This window comes from Pararge aegeria, chromosome 10 (genome assembly GCF_905163445.1).
Source record: "Pararge aegeria chromosome 10, ilParAegt1.1, whole genome shotgun sequence".
NCBI classification, from domain to species: Eukaryota; Metazoa; Arthropoda; class Insecta; order Lepidoptera; family Nymphalidae; genus Pararge; species Pararge aegeria.
The window spans coordinates 13,061,671-13,080,939 of NC_053189.1; positions in this window are offsets into that span (position 1 = coordinate 13,061,671).

Consider the following 19,269-nt stretch of genomic DNA (forward strand, 5'->3'; position numbering starts at 1 on the left):
ATTATGACAGTATAACGGGATACTGCAACAGGTCAAGTTCTGAACATTGAAGATATTATGAATGTTTTTTTGGAGCACAATGTATAATCGATGCTGAAGAAAAAACTGTTTTTTTTTCATTTTGTCTGTTTGTTTTTCTGTTGGTCTGGCTGTACCTTGGCCGCGCATAAAGCCGAAACCAATGAATGAATTTAAATGATACTTCGCACGGTTTAATCCATAGGTAGGTACTACAAGGTACAATATATGATACTTTTTATTTCGATATTTAGTAAAGTTTCCTTGGGAGAGGGGATGAAAAAAGGATTTCATTCGGTGTCAAATGTGAACTAATAATAATAATAGATACTTTTTGAACTGGAAAGGTTAGATACGTATAAATAATTGGAGATAACATAGCTCCTCAGCATACGGCAGCAAACAACTTACTTAAGGTAGATACAGGAAGAGATGCCACTTCGTATTATGACTGGAGAGGACTACTGAGTAAAAAATGTTAGAAATGTTTACAGTCAGCTAACAATGCGATTTCGACTCTAACATTAACGATTACTTTTCTTTGTGGTAGGAGCTTAGACTGAGAAATGCTAAAATCCCATTCGAAATTCCAAAGTCATCCCCAAACACACACAAAGTAGCACATTGAGTGTTGTGTGGTGCTACTACTAGACGACATCTTATTTCCACTGAAGTGGAACTAGAACAGGTCCACAGGACGCTTATTTCAAAAATGGCATCGCTCATTTGAAATAGTGGGTGTTTGAAGGTACAAGAGCAAATTATATAAAAAAAATACGGTAGTTACCTACTCTCCTACTCTTACGGTAGGTCGACTATGTAGCATTACGTTGCGGGCGCAACTAAAAACTAGTCCACTAGGACTTACTTAACACTTTTCTATTTCCACCTAAAAAATTAAAATTACCAGGTGGTTAGTAAGGTAGGTATCTTAACTGGACTTAACTTGATAAGAGGAGAATTTAATTTATAGCTATTTGTAAGTAAAAAATATCAGCACAGCAATATCTCTTTTTCTAATTACTAAAACGCCTTCCAATGCTTAATGGTAAATTGTATTGAATATTTATATACCCACTTAAATGTGTGGATGACACCTCTCATCGCTCGTATGGGAAGGAGAACAAACAGGGCTGTTCTGTGTCAGGTGGGCGAAGGGCGGATGTCTGTGGAGATAATAAAAACGTTAGCAACACGTTCAAAACACAAGATGGAAGGTATCGGAATCTTTAAATTATATAAGCAAATAGAGTATGTATACTTAAGATTGTTTTAATTGTATTAATTTTCATATTATTTATATTATATTTATGTTAGTGTGCGGTTGCTTTGGGGTTCCAATAAGATAACCATTCTTGTACACAAGACTTGTATTAGGTTAGGTAAGTTATAAGTTTTATTGTAACTATAACAAGAAAAAATATAAACATAAAATCTAATAAATAATAACTTCTTTCGTTGTGTGAGTTTCAAAGATTTATTTTTAATTCATTGTCGAAAATTGAGTTTAAAATTGAATTTGCAATGAGCCTGAAAGAAATATACCTGCGTTACGTTTATCTTTTGTTTTTCAGACAAAATCAACAGCATCACTTAGTTGGTAGGTTGTCATGGTAGATGTCCCGTATAAATCAGTATAGGTATAAGCAGAAATCTACCATATGAAGGCGTCTTTGAATCATTAAGGTGAGTACATCCAAAAGAAACTAATGACTACGAGATAATGCGTAAGAAATAGACGAAGGAGCAAACGCAAGAAACGTTTCTGAAAAAGTGAAAAAACGTTTCGTGATGGAGTAAAGGAAAAAAGACCGAATTTCGTCTCAGGAGAGTAAGACTGCAAAGCCTGAGTATTTAATCCAATCCAAAGTAGCCTAAAAACCAGAAATGTATAAATAAAAGAGGCTTCTAAAGCGTTTACTGTACAGTGTATTTTGTAGTAAACGATTTGTAGGTTGTATTAAATGTATTCTGTATACATAACAGCGACATATTCGTGACTGGTGCGAGAGAGAGGATAATTTATAAAGAAAGAGAGGTCTATATGGCATTTTGATTAATACACAGTCATTGCTCAGAGCGGGCTGTGTACCATTGCTAAGTAATGACCACTCCATAAAGACATGGTTAAGGTTAAAAGAAAATTACTTTATCAACGCCTTGTTTTAAATAAATATCCTGTTTCAGGAAATATTATTGTTGTTTCCAATACAAGAGATTGAGATGTTCCGATGTTAAAGATTCTACCGCTTTATTTATTGCTACACAGGTGATGTATTATTGAGTTCATTTATTTTTTAAGTAGAGTGTGATAAGGTGGTGATTTCTCGTTTGAATAATGAAGTCATTATTAGATACGAATGGATAAATAATTAAATTAAATTACTATAACCGGTATAAGATATACAAATGATGGTAATATGTGGACTGTGTATTGATTTAAATGCAGTATGTAGGTATCTCCGATAACATGATATTAATGTGATTATAATTCAAAATTGATTATCATTTTGCGATATCTTCATTCTTTATAAGCATTTTTTATAAATAAAATGTTAGAAGCGTAAGATCGGAATCTTTTAATACTTTTTCCGAAATAGATGGCTTATGAAGTTCTCATACTTAAATACAGCAACTACGAGTACATTTAGACTTTCAAATGTATTGAAAGTCTTAGATACTCGTATGTAGAAGTTGATATTTATATGTGGGGGCAACGAACGATTTGTAATTGCCTGGTACATAAAAATTCGCGATCATCTACAAGGGTTTATATATACTTATAGTTCGTAATGAAACTATTAATAGATTTTAAAAAGGATTGAGCTTCGTAGGAAAGCTCATTAATATTCATTAAATTATTTATGTAAAACTATTCTTAATACCCATATAGAAATACGCATGCATGCAATCGATAGATACCCATGTTAATTGAGGACCGGGTATATGAAAGTAGTATAAAAACGTTAAAAAAATAAAAACAAAAAGGCCCCGCGTTCCGAACCATGAGCCTTATTGGCTAAAAAGGGTTAAGCTGCAAGACTGTCGTCTACCAAAGGAATGACTAATGACTAAAGATAATCTGTGACAGATTCGTCTTACTAAAAAAGCCGACGCTTGACAAAGATAAATATGATTATTCAGGTATATGCAACCTTGGATTTTCGGTTCGTGTTTTAATTACCTGAATTCTCACAACGTGTGTCGTATGATGGATTTTTATTAGGATTTTTTTGGTTTAAATATTTTGTACCGATGTGAATCATGCATTAACATAAATCTACCTAGTACTAAATGGGGAAGCTGGTATCATTAATTAATGTGCTATGACAAAGCGTCGTTTTACCAATGTGACATTTTAGGTTTGCTTAGCAAAATCTTAAGCGAGAATAAAAAAAATTGCAGTGGCTTTGAAGAAATTCAATTATTTACCTTTCCCACTAAAGTAACTGCTGACTTTTAATTACCTAAGAATACTACCTAAAGGTGATGAAAAGGTAGTATGATTAAACTTGTGAAGTCCTATACCTGTCTTTATTATTATTTTATTTTAATGCACGTCTCTGTGTCTATCTGAACTCATATAGCAATCTTTTGGTGAACAGCATTGTGCTTTGCATTTTATTTAATTACACGTCAAGAAAACCACATTCATAAAAAAATAGTTTGTTTTTCTAGGTATACTACAGTAACAATGCCGATATACTTACCTATGGATACACAGGTAGGATCTAAAAATCTAAAAATGATTAATAGACACATTATTCAATTGTAGACACATTGTGAATTCCTATTTGTATTTTAATTTTAATTAATGGTGACAAAAAAGACGAAGACAATATCAGAAGTGTCTGTAATCAATAATGTTTGGCTAGGTAAGACCGGCCGGCAGTTAGCTGGAATGGTCTCGCCATTACGGCATAATTCCTTGCCATTTGCTTGCGGCTGGAGGGTTGCTGATGGTCAACCGATTGTAAACTGAGGATATTTTGTGTTGTGATTGCGTATCTTCATTCAAGAAGCAAGATTTTTAGCGACACTTTTTAGGATTTAACAAATCAACATTTTTGCAGGTAATTATTGTTATGCTGAGAAATAAATTAACAGAGTTTGAATGGTTCGGAGTACAATTACTAGCACGCACCTCTTTTCAGAGTTATGTGTGTTTTTAATTTCGGCACTTAAAATATCACTAAAACGGTGAAGGAAAAACATCGTGAGGAAACCCGCATTCTCCATAATATTCTCAAGGGCGTTAGAAGTCTACTAATCCGTACTTGGCTTACGTGGTGGACTACGGCCTTAATCCTTTTTTTTATAAACTTTTATAAAAAAAGGATATCTACTAAAAAATATCTACGATATACACTACTACTTAGTACATAGGTAGGTAATAAAATAAATAAATAAAACTTTACAGTCAGCGTGCGGTATCCTCGCATTGAACTTTAATGGTTTTACCATTACCGTCTTTACTTTATAGGTAATTATTTTTACTTTGCCCGCGGCGAAAGGAAGCTGTAGTCGGATAATTATTAAGTAATTTCTTGCTGACGCTTATAGATAAGTTAAATAATTGATATTTTTAGTTAAAAAATCGTAATCGAAACCAGTTTGCTATTTATTACCAATCAAAATCCTGCTAACGTGAGATTGTGTGCGGGACTCAATTAGTATGTAATAGAGCCTCACACACAATCAGTGGCGTGCACTGGGTTTCTTACCAGGGTATGCATACAGCAGGAAAATGGCATAAAACGGCAAAAATCCTCCTTTTATACGAGTTATATATCAATTTTAGGGTATGCAGTGCTTTTGTGCATGAATGAAGCGCACGCCACTGCACACAATCTATCACAAACTCTCATAAACTAAGCAGTTTTATTCAGCATTGTCTGCATGCAAGTTTCATAGTGGCCTTCGCACGACTCAACACAGATTCGACTAAACTTAAAAAGTTGAATTGAGGAATTGCAATACGACTCAGCACCGATCGGACTCAACTGAAACCATAATAAGTTGTTTACAAATTTATTTTGTAAATAATTAGTGTTCGACTACTGAACCCACTCAAACAGCAAAGATCATTTTATGTTACTTATGATGTAAAAAATTAAGTCGTTGCAACTTTACCTTCCTTTATTCTGTAGTCTCCTATGCGCCACTTGATAAAAACGTATTTTGTACTTTTAAATTTGAATTACAATAATTATTGTGGCTCAACTTTATTAAACTTATTGACAATCAAGTTTTCTTAACCCTCACCTTACATTAGTGCCTACCTACCAAATATTTTAGAATGCAAAGATTGTTTTTAATACTATGTGCTATTCCTCTGCCTTTAAGAAGAAAGTTTCACATCCTATAACATATTCAGTAGGAATTTCCGTGTATTCGACTCCTTAGATTTTCCCGGTATCAGATTGAAGGTACCGTATTTGTAGATAAAATTGTAATCAACAACAGTTTTGTCTGTTTTTTGCTGATTATAGGAAACTCAGACTTAATTTTTGTCCATTGCGTAATGCATTAGTAAGTATTATTTTGTTTTTTTTTGTTGTTTTACAGTACCTAGAGATCTTTTTTATAGAAATACTCAGCGGAGCAATCATATGGCCGACCTCATTGTCAGTGGAAAACTATTGCCTATAACCAGCAACGCTTCGAAGGCATACAAGGAGCATGTCCTACAAAGTTCCGCCATGTTTCCATCACCCTAACGCGTAGGTGTTAAGCCTCATTTGTCTATAATAACAAGGGTTTAATAAGCACGGCAAAAGTACTTCCCCGAACGTGCTTTGTCACAAAAAGCTACCACTAACATTTCGTATATATACTCCTGCTCTAATCAACAGATGCTGTTTTATATAGTTGTGGTATCAATACACCTGTATGGTGCGACTGAAGGTCGGTTAAGCGGAATGGTCTCGCCATTTCCGACTAATTTCTTGCAATTTGCCTGCGGCGAGCTGAAGCGATGGACAAACGATTGTTTTCTACTACGGAATAAGTATAAATAAATAAAAAAGCTTTTTATTACAAATTTTTCTATGCGAAAGTGTATTCGTTTGTTTGTCCTTCATGACCTAATTATTATATTTTTGACTTATATACTCGTACATACTTTCGGTCCATGATAATTAAAAAATAAAATTTAAAGGTAGATATGGCATGCGCGAGCGTGTTTTTTTAGCATTTGTGCTTTTTATCATTGATCGATAACTGAGATAGAATTTTAATAGCATATTCAGGGATCAGGTTGAATGTGCGTTAGTTGAACAGTTACTTGTACGCCATTTCCTTTAACTTGTACTCAAATATGTTGAATCCAAACATTTACATAACATTATCAAGATCATACACAGACAATTAAGTAGGTACAAGCATTTACTAATTAGTCAGCTAACCTTAAACTTAAGTAAAAAACTGTAGGTGCAATAAATTACGATAGTAATTATTATTTTGTACTAATGTTTCATTTATAATTGGTAAGCTGTACAAGGGTATATTCTAAAATTTTATAGGTTGTTTGTACGTTCCAACAAGTTAATCCCAGGAACAACCAGGGGTTTCAATTCTATAAAGAAAAAAATCTATTGGTAATGTTAAACTTGTCAATTCTTAAACGACACTTGGTCGAAACCGACATCATAGAAAAATATTTTTTACCAAGATTTAAAAAAAAAAAAAAACCTCTGGTATACATAAAGCTTGAACACTTTGTGTAAGTACAACTAGTTTTGCAGCAAAAAAACTTACTATTAACTTAATAGGTTACATATGAAATTTAAATGAGACCATTTCGGAATGAATTAATGTTTTTTATTCCACTACATCCTACACTACCTATGTATAAATAATCTGCATCTCGGAAAAGGTTTTCAATAATATTTGAAGGATACAGTAGGTTTCGTGGGCCTTCAATTAATAGAAAACGTTCTTTTCTTCGTGTTTGCAGGCAATGTAAAACTGCTACATTATCATTAGAATACGAAGTTAAATTTAGCCACTGTCTAAAAGTTTATAGACAGTGGCTAAATTGAACTATTCGAGTCCAGATAATTTTTTTTTCTCGTTTTTTCAAGAAACCATAGGATTTAAGATTTATCATCCAGGTACTGTTCAGTGGCGTGCATATAGTTTATGACCAGAAGGAAGAAGAAGGAAGTACTGTAAAAGTAATATTAAAAAATTATGGTACGTAGTGCTTTTAATAAAGTATGAAGTGCACTGTGCACGCAACTTTTACGGCTAATTACAAGCCAATCGAAATCTTAGCTTACAAACATCCAAATATACAAAATTTTATATTTATAATATTAAAAAGGATAGCATATTGTACCAGAGCTAAATGCAAACCATCCAACTTATGCCTGTATGAGGTTTCGTGCAGGGGCACTTAATTATTATGCACAGTAGGTCACGCTGTACGCAGTAGGTACGACTGGAATGGTTGCGCCATTACTACATAATCTAGCGCCATTTGTAGCTTCTGGTCGCTTGTAGTTTGATTGTTGCGCGCTATGTTAATTTATGTTAGCGCCTTGAAGTTTACGCAATGTAGAAACAGAGATTTTAAGCGCAAGAAATAGAGTTGAAGCCATTACCAACGTTCCCTCTCAACCTTTTAAAGTCCCAGTACAGTTGCCATCTAACTGTGAGTCTAAAAGATCATGGAAATTAAGCTCCGGTTTCGGAGCGAAACGTGCGTAGAGGGTACATTGCCGAGGATCTGTTTGGTGAGGAGTATACGGATTGAAGTAATTATAAATTACACCATACAGATTCTCCTGCTGTTCGCGGAGTATAGCAAATTAAGCTTAATTTTCATAAAATATTATGGATTTCCGTAAAGTAACGCCTGCTTCTATCCAATATTTAAAAGATCAGTGAAAAGTATCAGTGTCCTGCAGCGGGAGGATATCTTCAGAAGAAGAAGAAGAAAGAAAGAAGTAAAGTAAGGCTAGGCGGGCATGCGTCAAACGAGTTTTAGGAATCCCCAGATGCAAAGGTCATGTTACAGTGGTAGTAAGGAAGAAGGTCAAAATCTACTTTTGGTTTGGTTATATTGGTTTGCATGAGTGCGTGTCTAGTAAAAAGTATCTAGCTTTTAATATTTAAATGGAATGGAAATGATAGAGAATAATAACAGCCCTTTTAAGATATCAAAAACCTATATTCAAATCTTTATTTAAATCGTTTCTGGAATAATGATTTAATTCTGTTGTGAGCTGACGCCATACTAAAATACTTCTATGTACTTTACTAAGATGTCATACAGTACCAACAGTCACCATCATCATCATATCAATCCATTATCGGCGAAATACAAAGCACGTTTCTGCTCTCACAATGAGAAGTGGCTAAGGCCGTAGTCCACCAAGCTAGCTTAGTGCGGATTGGTGGATTTCACACGCCTTTGAGAACATTATGGAGAACTCTCAGGCATGCAGGTTTCCTCACCATGTTTTCCTTAACCGTTGAAGAAAGTTTTATTTTAATTTCTTGAAAGGTACATAACTTAGAAAAGTTAAATGTAGGTACGTGCTGGGACTCAAACTCGGCCCCCCGAAAGTAAATTAAAAGTCTTACCCTATGGTATAACCGCTTCAAAATTAATAACATTAAATAATTCGCCATTGGTTGCCTGGAAGAAATCGCTATGTAGCGATAAGGCCACCAAATTGTACTCTCTTGATTGTATTTATATCTTTGTAACTACTTTTTGTTTCTTTGGTGTACAATAAAAGTGTATTCATTCATTCATTCATTCATGCTAATGAATCTTGAGCTTTCTAAGTTTATAGACTTTGGTTTCTAAATCCCACTCCTATGAAAAGTTATACTTATACGAGTATGTAAGCGGAAAAAACGGTCTATTTAAACAAAACAAAAACTCATATCTTCAAACACAATATATTGTAAAGTACACTGCGTTAAAGTTTCGACTAGTTACGTGTAGGTATAAACAGCTACTTATAATGTAAGTTTTCATAAAAAGGGATGAAAAAAGTTGAATGAAAGCAAACTCTTTGTATAACTTTGAACTTGAAACCTATGAAAGTTAGCATTCATCTTTACTTTCCCCGAAGATCAACAAGAAACTAAAAACAAAAGCAAACATGGCATGCAGTTCCTCTGCGTACCGCCATCAATCACCACCAATATTTGCTATTGCTCGTAATCTGTGGCCCCAAACTTCGCCCTAAAGGGCCGCTGTCCTGTATGGGACAAAAATCGACTCGCACGGAAATTATATTGATATTCAATACACAATAAATGGCCGCTGTCAAAAACTTGCTGTTCGCTCCTACGGTCATCCCTAAGCTATCTATGTCATTTGCCATTGAAAACGCAACTCTGCCCGTCCCTTTCCTTCGCAATATAAAGCTTAAGAAGGAAAGAGATAACGATATGTAGTGGGTTTAGCGCGCTTTTGTCACGAGGACTGAACTAATTTTTCATCATACGGCCCACGACAGTAACAAATGCGCCCGAACTGTCTCCTTCTTTAATAATACTTTTTATTTTTTTCAAGGGTAGTTCGCCCTCCGACGAATGAAGATTTTCATCCGCGGGGAAAAATTGGAAGAAGCTTAAAATGCTATTTGTTTCCAAAGCTCTTTAATACTGTTCTAATTAAACAACACAGCCATATAAAATTTTTCACAAAATATTAAGAAATACGCCGTTATTATATGAAATTCTTTATTAACATTTCTAACACGAACAGCGGTTTTCTTCCGGTATGTCATCTGCCACATATAATTACTCAAGGTAATAGGCGTTACATACGCACGCTTTTTCCAACCTAAACCTTTATTTTCCACCAGACATGACAAAAGTCATATTTGAAATAATACAGCCTCCTATATGAAATGAAATATTTACAATTTTGTGAGACGAAAAAAAATATTATTATTGTAACAATTTTGTCAAAATTTTGTGAAAAATCCGTATTCTCATCTATTTATCGAACTTGTTACAGTAAATTTATAAAGTGGGTAAATAATTAAACTTTTGATAACTCTAAATCCATATTTACCAGATATTTATGTTCATCACATTGACTTGGTGGGTGTTTTGATATAAATACGACTGCATTATAGATGCACCGCAGTCCTACTTGGACTCGAACGATGCAGAGATATCTCCCGGCGATGTCTTAGTCGTTTATCAGTCAGAAGTGGGATTCGAACCCACACCCACAAGTTTGCAAAACTCCAAACATTACTCTAATATCATCTTTTTACCTGCCTTTGCTTTAATGTCCCAATACATGGGCATAAGCATAAAATTAAAATAGTTAGAATAATAAAATAAATTTGCAGATGCCTACTTTTCCTGGTTGTATTTTTATTCTAAGTGTGTCCATGAACATTTTTCGTCAGTATTTTTTCTTTAATACCTACCCACAAACACCCTCCGCATTATAATTCGGCACCCCAGATCAGCTCTGTGCCGATCAATCTCTGTACGAATCTGTCATGTTCGGTTTATGAGAAAAATTGTTAGAATGCGCCTTGCCCCGGCCTCCCCTTCGCTACTTTTGGTAAACACTTGGGTTACTTTATATAGATGATATACGACTTTTAAATAAATAATTTGAATGTAATAAAAAGTAGGCTCTTAACTAAAATTGTATTCAAATTATTAGTCCTTAGTAGTATCGAAAAACGATTTTATAATAACCTGATAAACAATCTATAGGTAGGTATGGCTAATATTCAAGAAGCAATGGAAGAACGTTAAGGAATTCCTAAATCGGTATAAACAGCATTATATAAGGCTGCTATAGATGTACATCTATAAAAAAAACTTTCTGATAAGCTTTAAATTTTAATCATTAATATTTAAAATAAGCTTTTTGCTATTCCTATATAAAATGTTACGTAAGAAACTTATTACCGATAATTTTCTGAATTAGAGAAAAGTAAATGGTAATACTTCGAAAATGGGCGAAAATCCTTAAAGCATTACCTACTGAGGAAACACTTTTCTGGTATCATTTGTCTAAGTATTTGGTCAATGCGACGCGGCGGTTCCCACGAAAACCTTCTTAGACATGCCACTTTTATTTTGCAATCGGTGAACCCACTTACATACAAAAATAGCTTTTATTACCTAGCCTGTAACTGGTAGTTTTAAATTTACAACCGTTTTGAAAGTACATCTGGATCAGTGTAATGCTATAGGTATTTTGAGATGGAGCGCTAATCGACTAGAAAAAATATTTGCCGATTCAGCCCCCGCTTTTTTGCCACTGATAAATGTGCTCGGAATATGTATCTTGTAATTTGGAAGTAGTTTTCCTTTCTTTCATTAAGTATCTACCGAGAAATTTCTTTTATTCCGAGAATAGGCGTAATTTTTGCGAGAGAAAAGCTCTCGTAAACAAAGACTTCGTTGAGTAAAAAAGTTTTTGATAAGTGCTATATCTTTGCTCCACCATTACGTACCTACTACTCTGCATACAAAATGATTAACATTTTCATGCTATATAAAGATGCTATAAAAAGCTTATGGCATTGTCATATGTGATTAAGTTTTTAAAGTAAAGAGCTGTATAATAAATAGACTTGACTGAGCAAGCAGAAAGAGCCGAATCCAACTCGGATGGGCAGCGTTCGGGAAACTTTGTGACATCTTTTCGTCCAGAAACCCTCAGTGCATGAAGACCAAAGTCTTCGAACAGTGCGTGTTGCCAGTGACTTACGGATCTGAAACGTTTGTGCTTTACTATGGGCCTCATAAGAAGGCTCAAAGTCACTCCACGGGCGATGGAGAGAGCTATGTTGAATAATCCAAAAAACTGATAGGTATTAAATATTAAGCTAAGGCAAATTGTCAAAAGGCAAAGCCAATGTATAATGTACATACCTAACCTTCATGATGAATCTATTCCAACATGTTAGAAAATACGCATTAGGCTAGAGGCAAATGGCGGGTAGATATTGAAATTCAAATGGCCGCCCGTGATTTAGTATTCATTTGCCGTGGAGGCTTCACCCCAGTTTAGGTTTCGCCAGGCGTCGTCTTCTCGTACATCATAGCCTGGCACGCTTCAGATCAATGGGCTGGTGATACAACGAGCGCGGACATGTTATGTAACTTTAAATTATTTTTTTCAATGTTTATATATTCTATCCATTTATATAAAATGCAATTGACAACGTGCGTCTCAGAAAAATACAACCGAATTGAGAACCTCCTCCTTTTTTCTAAGTCGGTAGTAAAGCTCGAAAATCGCACGACAGATTTTAATATTTGTTTGATATGTTCGGGTCAACACTGGTTTAGGAAAAAATAAATTTAGGAAAATAACAAAGAACGGTCGAAAAATCAAATACACGAAATTGGTAATTCTATTAAGGAATTTTTCAGACATTTCGGATTAATTTCAGATAATCTAGTCTATACTAATACATAAATCTATAGAGTTTTTTACGGTTGTTCCGTTAAAACTATTAAACTATACATCCGATTGAATTGAAATTTTGCATCCATGTAGAGGATACATTGACTTAATGAATAGGCTAACTTTTTTATAAGTGTTAAATCTCCGAAGTGTATAGCGGGGGCGTTAATGATAAGAAAAAATCATAAAAACTAAATTTTGAATTTTAACTCTTTTAGACATGAAATTTGGACAGAATTTTTTTGGGCTATGTTACGAGCAAACAAGAATGTATTGAATGAATCAATACATTCTTGGTTCGGTTTTCGGAACAAAATCGGTTACGGGGTTGCTGATGAAAAAAAATTAAACTTTTATTCTAAAAATCCCACAGACTTAAAATTTAATAAAAGTTTCATGTTTGTTAAATTAACGTCACTTACTATCAGATTTCGCAAAATTTTTACTTTAGAGGAGATTGTGGGGGCGTTAAAATTATTTACATCATTATAATTGTTGATAACATCCTAAAGGTTTTTTATAGTAATAAATGATAGACCAAGCTGTGGTAACCTAATGGTTAGTGAAAAACCATAATTTTTTAAATAAACATAGGACCACTTTGAATGCCATGCAAGGAACACATCCTATGAAATGACACTCTTCGGACTGGAACGCAGCTTAGCAGCTTAAATAGGCATGGGGGTAGTAGGGACTTCCCTGGATAAGCTTGGCCACAAAATGCTTTAATAGGTACTACTACTAAAACTTTAAGTGCGGAAGAGTCTATGTAAGATTTGCAGTCAATGATTGCAACTATCTATAATTTCCAAATAATACTGGTTGCCTCTGTAAGTAGGAGGGACATCTTTAGTGCTAAAACACATATCTATATACATATATAAAAATGTTATGTTGGTTTGTGTACGCTTCAAAAACTCAAACAGTTCTGCAATGATCGGGCTGAAATTTTAGCATGATATATAATACGCATCAAGGATTGTTTTTATCTATTTTTCTCAACCATTCAATCACAATGTGCCACAGCGAAGCGTGGCAGGGTACAACTAGTTTACTTATAAAACTTTATTATTAAAAAATATTTTAATACCGTAAAATTATTTTTTATTGTAATTATATTGTAAACACGCAAAATTATAACACCCTATTACTGTCATCAAGAAAAGCCTAAGAATATCAACATTTATTTCATTGCGCGCGATTGCAATTAACTATTTGATAATCATAATTTTTCTTTATTTTTATTACTCAACTTATTTCATTGATAACATTTATCAATGAAATAAGTTGAGTTTCTTATAGTATTTGGTAGAAATTCTAACCAAACCCTTGCTCTATTCTTCTTCATCTTCTTCCTATACTGGATTATGCCGACTCATGTTATCCTGACCTTACCGAAGAACTTCTTAATAAGATCGAGCGCCTTCAAAATTTATGAATCCGGTTTGTGCTTGGATTGCGTAAATTTGATCACATACCGGAGTACCGAGCTAGACTAAAGTGGTTGTCTATCTATTTACGTGGTGAACGTCATCTACTTTCCTTCTTTTATTCTATTCTTAATAGTCATTTATCTCCCTCTTATTTAAGGGATCGTTTTCGCTTTATTTCTGACTAATCTTCTCATTCCAACCTTACCTTCCGATATTTAAGAGTCGTCTGAAGGACTACTACCTCTCTTTGAGTGATGGAATTTGAAGTAGAATCTTTATATTCTTTCTTTTAAATTGTGTTTATTAAATTCTTTTAAATTAATTTAGTTTGATATATATTTATATATTATGTATATTTTATATTTAGATGTACATTACGTATATCTTCACATTTTTGGTATTTATGTATCAACACTCTTGGCACTATCCCCTTCTCTTGCTGTAAGTCCTATCTACAAAGGTTGCCTGTAAGAGATTGCTTGCAGCAATAAGGCCTCCTTTGCATGTCTACATTGTGTACTGTATACTCCTTACTATTTCTTTTCCTGTATGTTATATGTGCAATAAAGTGTTTCTTCTTCAAACCTCACCTAGGATAATTGATGTTCTAAATTCTGTATAAATCTGCTATAAACTTGCAAAATATAACACACAATACGACACAACACTATATTGTCATATTTTTTAGGCCAAGATATTGTTACAGAAATTAAATAAGAAATCTAAAATTTCACAACCTCTAGTGTGCCCATGGCGCGGGCGAGTTGACGGCATCGTAATCCCAAAAGATTTCCACTTTGAGCGCGCATCGAGTCCCGTCTCTGCCGTTACACATTCTAAATAATAAACAGGTTTACCTATGCTTTTTGCGGATTGTATGACTGGCCAGACATATAATATACTTACCTAATGGACACGTTATATTATGTCCTTATAAAATTATAAGGACTTTAAATACTCTGAGATCATGTTCTTCGCGCAAGTACCTACCCATGTTTATGTAGTTTTCCTAGAACTGGGCTATTCTATTTTAACTAGTCTAGTTAGTCAAAATGGTAGAGGTAAAAAGAACCCTCATTATTTTGTCCTATGTAGAAGGCATTTTACTTTGATATGAAATTTGAGAAGAACTCGTTCTCTATAGTGTATTGAAATTTAAAAGGATAAAAAAACTTGAGCGCTGTATGTATTTATGCTTGAATATGAGACTGATTTTATAATCAGTTGTAGTTGTTGTTTAGATAACGTATGCAATAAGTACCTTCAACAATATTAAAATATGGGTAAAGTTTTAACCTAATATTATTTACCTATCTTATTGCTTTCAAATCAATATAGAAATATAATATGGATAACTATCAACGTAGGTGTCCAGAGACTTGTTTGCAACCGCTAAGCTTAGTACATAACAAATGATCCGAGAAAGAAACTGCATATCCTTTCCTGACCTTAGAATACAAATGCCGACGCCAACCTTTACCAACTACTCCGAGTATAATAACAAATTTAGCATACATTGCTTTCCATTACAGAGATGTTTAAAAATATTTCTAAACTAAAGTGCGATGGATGTTAAAGACGGGTTTGTCTGGTGCCGTCCATACAAGTCATTCTCTTAGCAATAGTTCAGCGCAACTTGATACATTTGCAGTGCGCCATTGGGCCGTCGATTGATGTTCTCACGACGGTGGACGTATGGCAGTCGTTATGTACCTAATGTCAATGTGACTGTTCGCCACTGTTCGTCTATTTCTACTCATTGAAGGAGGTATATTTCTGTGTCGCTGCTGAAAAAAGCAAACCAAGTTGTGCTAACATTTGGAACTGTTGCTGTTATTTATCGATGCTGTTACAGAAAGTGGAGATCTTTATCACTATTGTTCCACAGGGTATACTATTAAAAAGTATGGAATTACATAATGTTACGAATTAATCAAAATCATTCTTTAGTTTAGTTTCAAGATAGTGCTGCAGCCATTTCTTTCAGCTTTTATAATTCATATTTTACTGGCTGCTTTTGGTCCTCTGTTCCTAATCTTTCAAAATATTACCATCTAGTAAGTTTGGTCAAAAATTTTAGCATCAAAACTGAATTCACAGATAAATGTGTTATGATTTTAAATACATTATTATTTATTTATTTATTTATACCCTTTATTTGCAAACAAAAAAATACAGGAGAAGAATAAAAAAACACAGATAAAAGCAGTATACAAAAGGCGGCCTTATCGCTTAGTAGCGATCTCTTCCTGGCAACTTTAGGATAAGGAAAATTAAAAGTAAATATTATGTAGAATTTAAAACCTATATACAATAACGACAGTCATTTAAAAGACTTCATCGTGTCCCACGGTTTATGCCTCCTCTTTCATAGGAGAGAGGTACAAGTTCGAGGAATGGCTAAAGCGGAGGGCCTAAGAGGTAAAGGAGACTCTTTAAACTACCTGGACTAAAACCGTGTCTAAAGATATGACGAATCTTGCCCTGAAAACAGGAATTAAGTTAAAGGAAGGCCACATTAAGTTTAGGACTAGGATTAGAAGGGATTCTCCGATTAGGGAAAGCGTCAGGATAATGATGATGAGAGAATTTTATTGTATGTTATAATAAATGGACTGATTATAAGTGGAAACCCTAACGCCTATAAACAGAACATCACTTCGCAGGGTATGAGAGAGACACGTCCTGCAAAGTACCACCCTGTTCATCAATGTAAGGAGCAGTTGTCAAGCCTCAATCGCACCGGCAACCACGCTCTTCAGACCGGAACACAGCAATGCTGCTTTGCGTCAGAAATAAGCACGAGCACGAGCTCTGTCACGAAATCGTCTACTACTACTAACCGTAATGCAATATCCACCAAAACAAGATTTAAATTCAAATACAAATTTAAAAAACCAAAAATGTTTTTTCATGTAGCTGTAGACCTTATCACAGACACTTATGAAAGGTTCCGGTGGAAGCACGGAGACAAGCCCGGGGAAAGAAGAAGAAGAAGAAAAAGAGACACTTATGAAGCGTTAATACATTTAACATGTTAACAGTAATGTTAAGTGAAGGTAGCGTTAACTTAAAACTAAAGCTAGGAGGGTTCCAAACGCGCCCTGGTCCAAGAAGAGCCCACAAAAAACTTAGCCAGGGTTTTTTGTTATCACCATCTGACAGTCGATTAAATGTGTAGCTATTATTTAGGGCCATTCATACCCAAGCTTTTTTATCATACATGTAATCCTAAATTTTATAATGGGATTTTTCTATAAGCTTACGTTTTATATAAACTAAATAAAACGTAAGCTTAGAATACAATACAATTTGTAGTTATATTAATATCAGTGCCGTTTTAAAGCAATCTATGTGAGAGCGCTTAAAAATATCTATCCATCTAATGAACCCTCGTGATATATTGCTATCTACTTCACCTATTTACTCATCCCGAAGTTCAACCCTTTTACTAACTGATTTGGGAACACTACGTAGGTTCAAGCGTGGTTAAACCATAAATCTAGCTCGGCGGCTCGGTCGCGCGGAAACTTTTTGAATTATTAGTTTTAATTTCCGCCTAAGATCCGCCGCCCGTATCTGTCAGGCGACATATATACATCGATGTAGGCACGGCTGTTTATGTAGATATGGGTTACTCGTATTACGGAATATATACTCGTGAAAGATATAGGTACAAATATGTACACATAATTGTAACTATATCTGGTGGTGGTTACAGATCATATTACTCTGAGATAAATAACACTATTTTTTTTTTTAATATATTGTAACTTTTTTACAAAACTGTGTGTACAATGGCAGCTAATTTGTGCCGTATTAATTTTTGGAGGGAACATAGTTGCGACAGCGCAAATCAATCGTAATATTCCGTTGGTTACGCAAGATTAATCAAAGTCTGTAAATTAGTAAGTATAATACTTTAAAGATTTGTAAGGAGCTTTAGTATTTTGCGTTTGTTTTATATTTATATCATTTATTATCAATAGCCTATAACACTCCACTGCTGACTAAAGGTCTTTTCAAACGGCAGATTGCGCATAATCACCCGGGTCGGTGATTGAAGTAGAGGATTGGAGCACAGTGTAGACTGCTGTTTGACACATTCGCGTGTGACATATATATTCTGATCTGTTATACCAAATGGCACGTATATATGTATATTCAGCCTTAAGCTTTCCTATAGGTTTTGAAGAGTACGTTTTGCCATCGGTGTCTGTAATAATAATACTATCATACATAATAAAAGTTTCAATAAGTACCTTAACTAAGCCCCCGAACCGAGAGCCACATTTCAGCAATGTGATAGAGCCTAAATCCTTTTTCTTTAAGATATCCAATAGATAATGATGTGTGATATTAAAATATTAGGCAGGCGTTATATCTCCGTCGATAAGGCACTGTCTCTGTACGTGTGTTTCTGCGCGCACGTTATATTGAATAGTTAGAAGGACTTAAAACAGACCATGAACTGTGAAAAGTCGTACAAATGTCTAGAAGTGGACGTACATCGTTTAAGGATAAGACATTTAAAAAGTGTGTGTGTAACCTTTACGCGCGATTGAAGTAAAACTTTCATTATTATTTATTGATAGAAGAGTAAAATGTTCCTCAGTAAAATGGGACTCCGCCATTTCATTTAATATTCTATTCAAAATTCATTAATATCACTTTCACATTTATAAATATTTTTATTTATTAAATATAGTAATTGAGAGTAGAAAATTGAAGGTTACACATGTCAATATAACGTTGTCATTGAATATTATAGAATGTCGCAATCGTCAGAAAATTTATTAATAATTTATTTATTACAAAAGTAATAATTAAATTAATAATATTTTTTTGTAAAAATGTTGAATTTTTATTCACTTTGCTATTCACAATTGATCCGTTTGAACATATTGGAAATAAATCATTACTAAGAGTATAAGTCAAGAAGCGTGGAGTATATGACATATACTTACGACCAATCAAATTATTATTTTTAAATAGCGGAAACTACACAGACGTCTGACGTAAGCGTTACTTCCGACAGAAAAACTTTCAGAGACGAAAGAGTTACTCCCTAGTCGCGCCTAAAGAAGTTTTACTTCAATAAAATAAGAAGTTGGTCTAGTTTGACAAGTACGTTACTAGTGCACACAACCATACAACTATACCTACACATAATAAATCTTATATCGTAGTATCAAATCACTAGGTTTTTAACACTCCATTAAAATTGGGGGCTTATTATAGAATGCGTTCGTGATTACGTGAAGGCGGGATCGCCACCGGGCGACTGGATGCTGACTTTATTACCGCTGCAGATCGAATTCGAGATACGTGAGCAAATAACGCGTGCGAGTTAATTTGTACGTTTTTCAGAATAGTGGTATTAAGTATCGAATTAAAAAT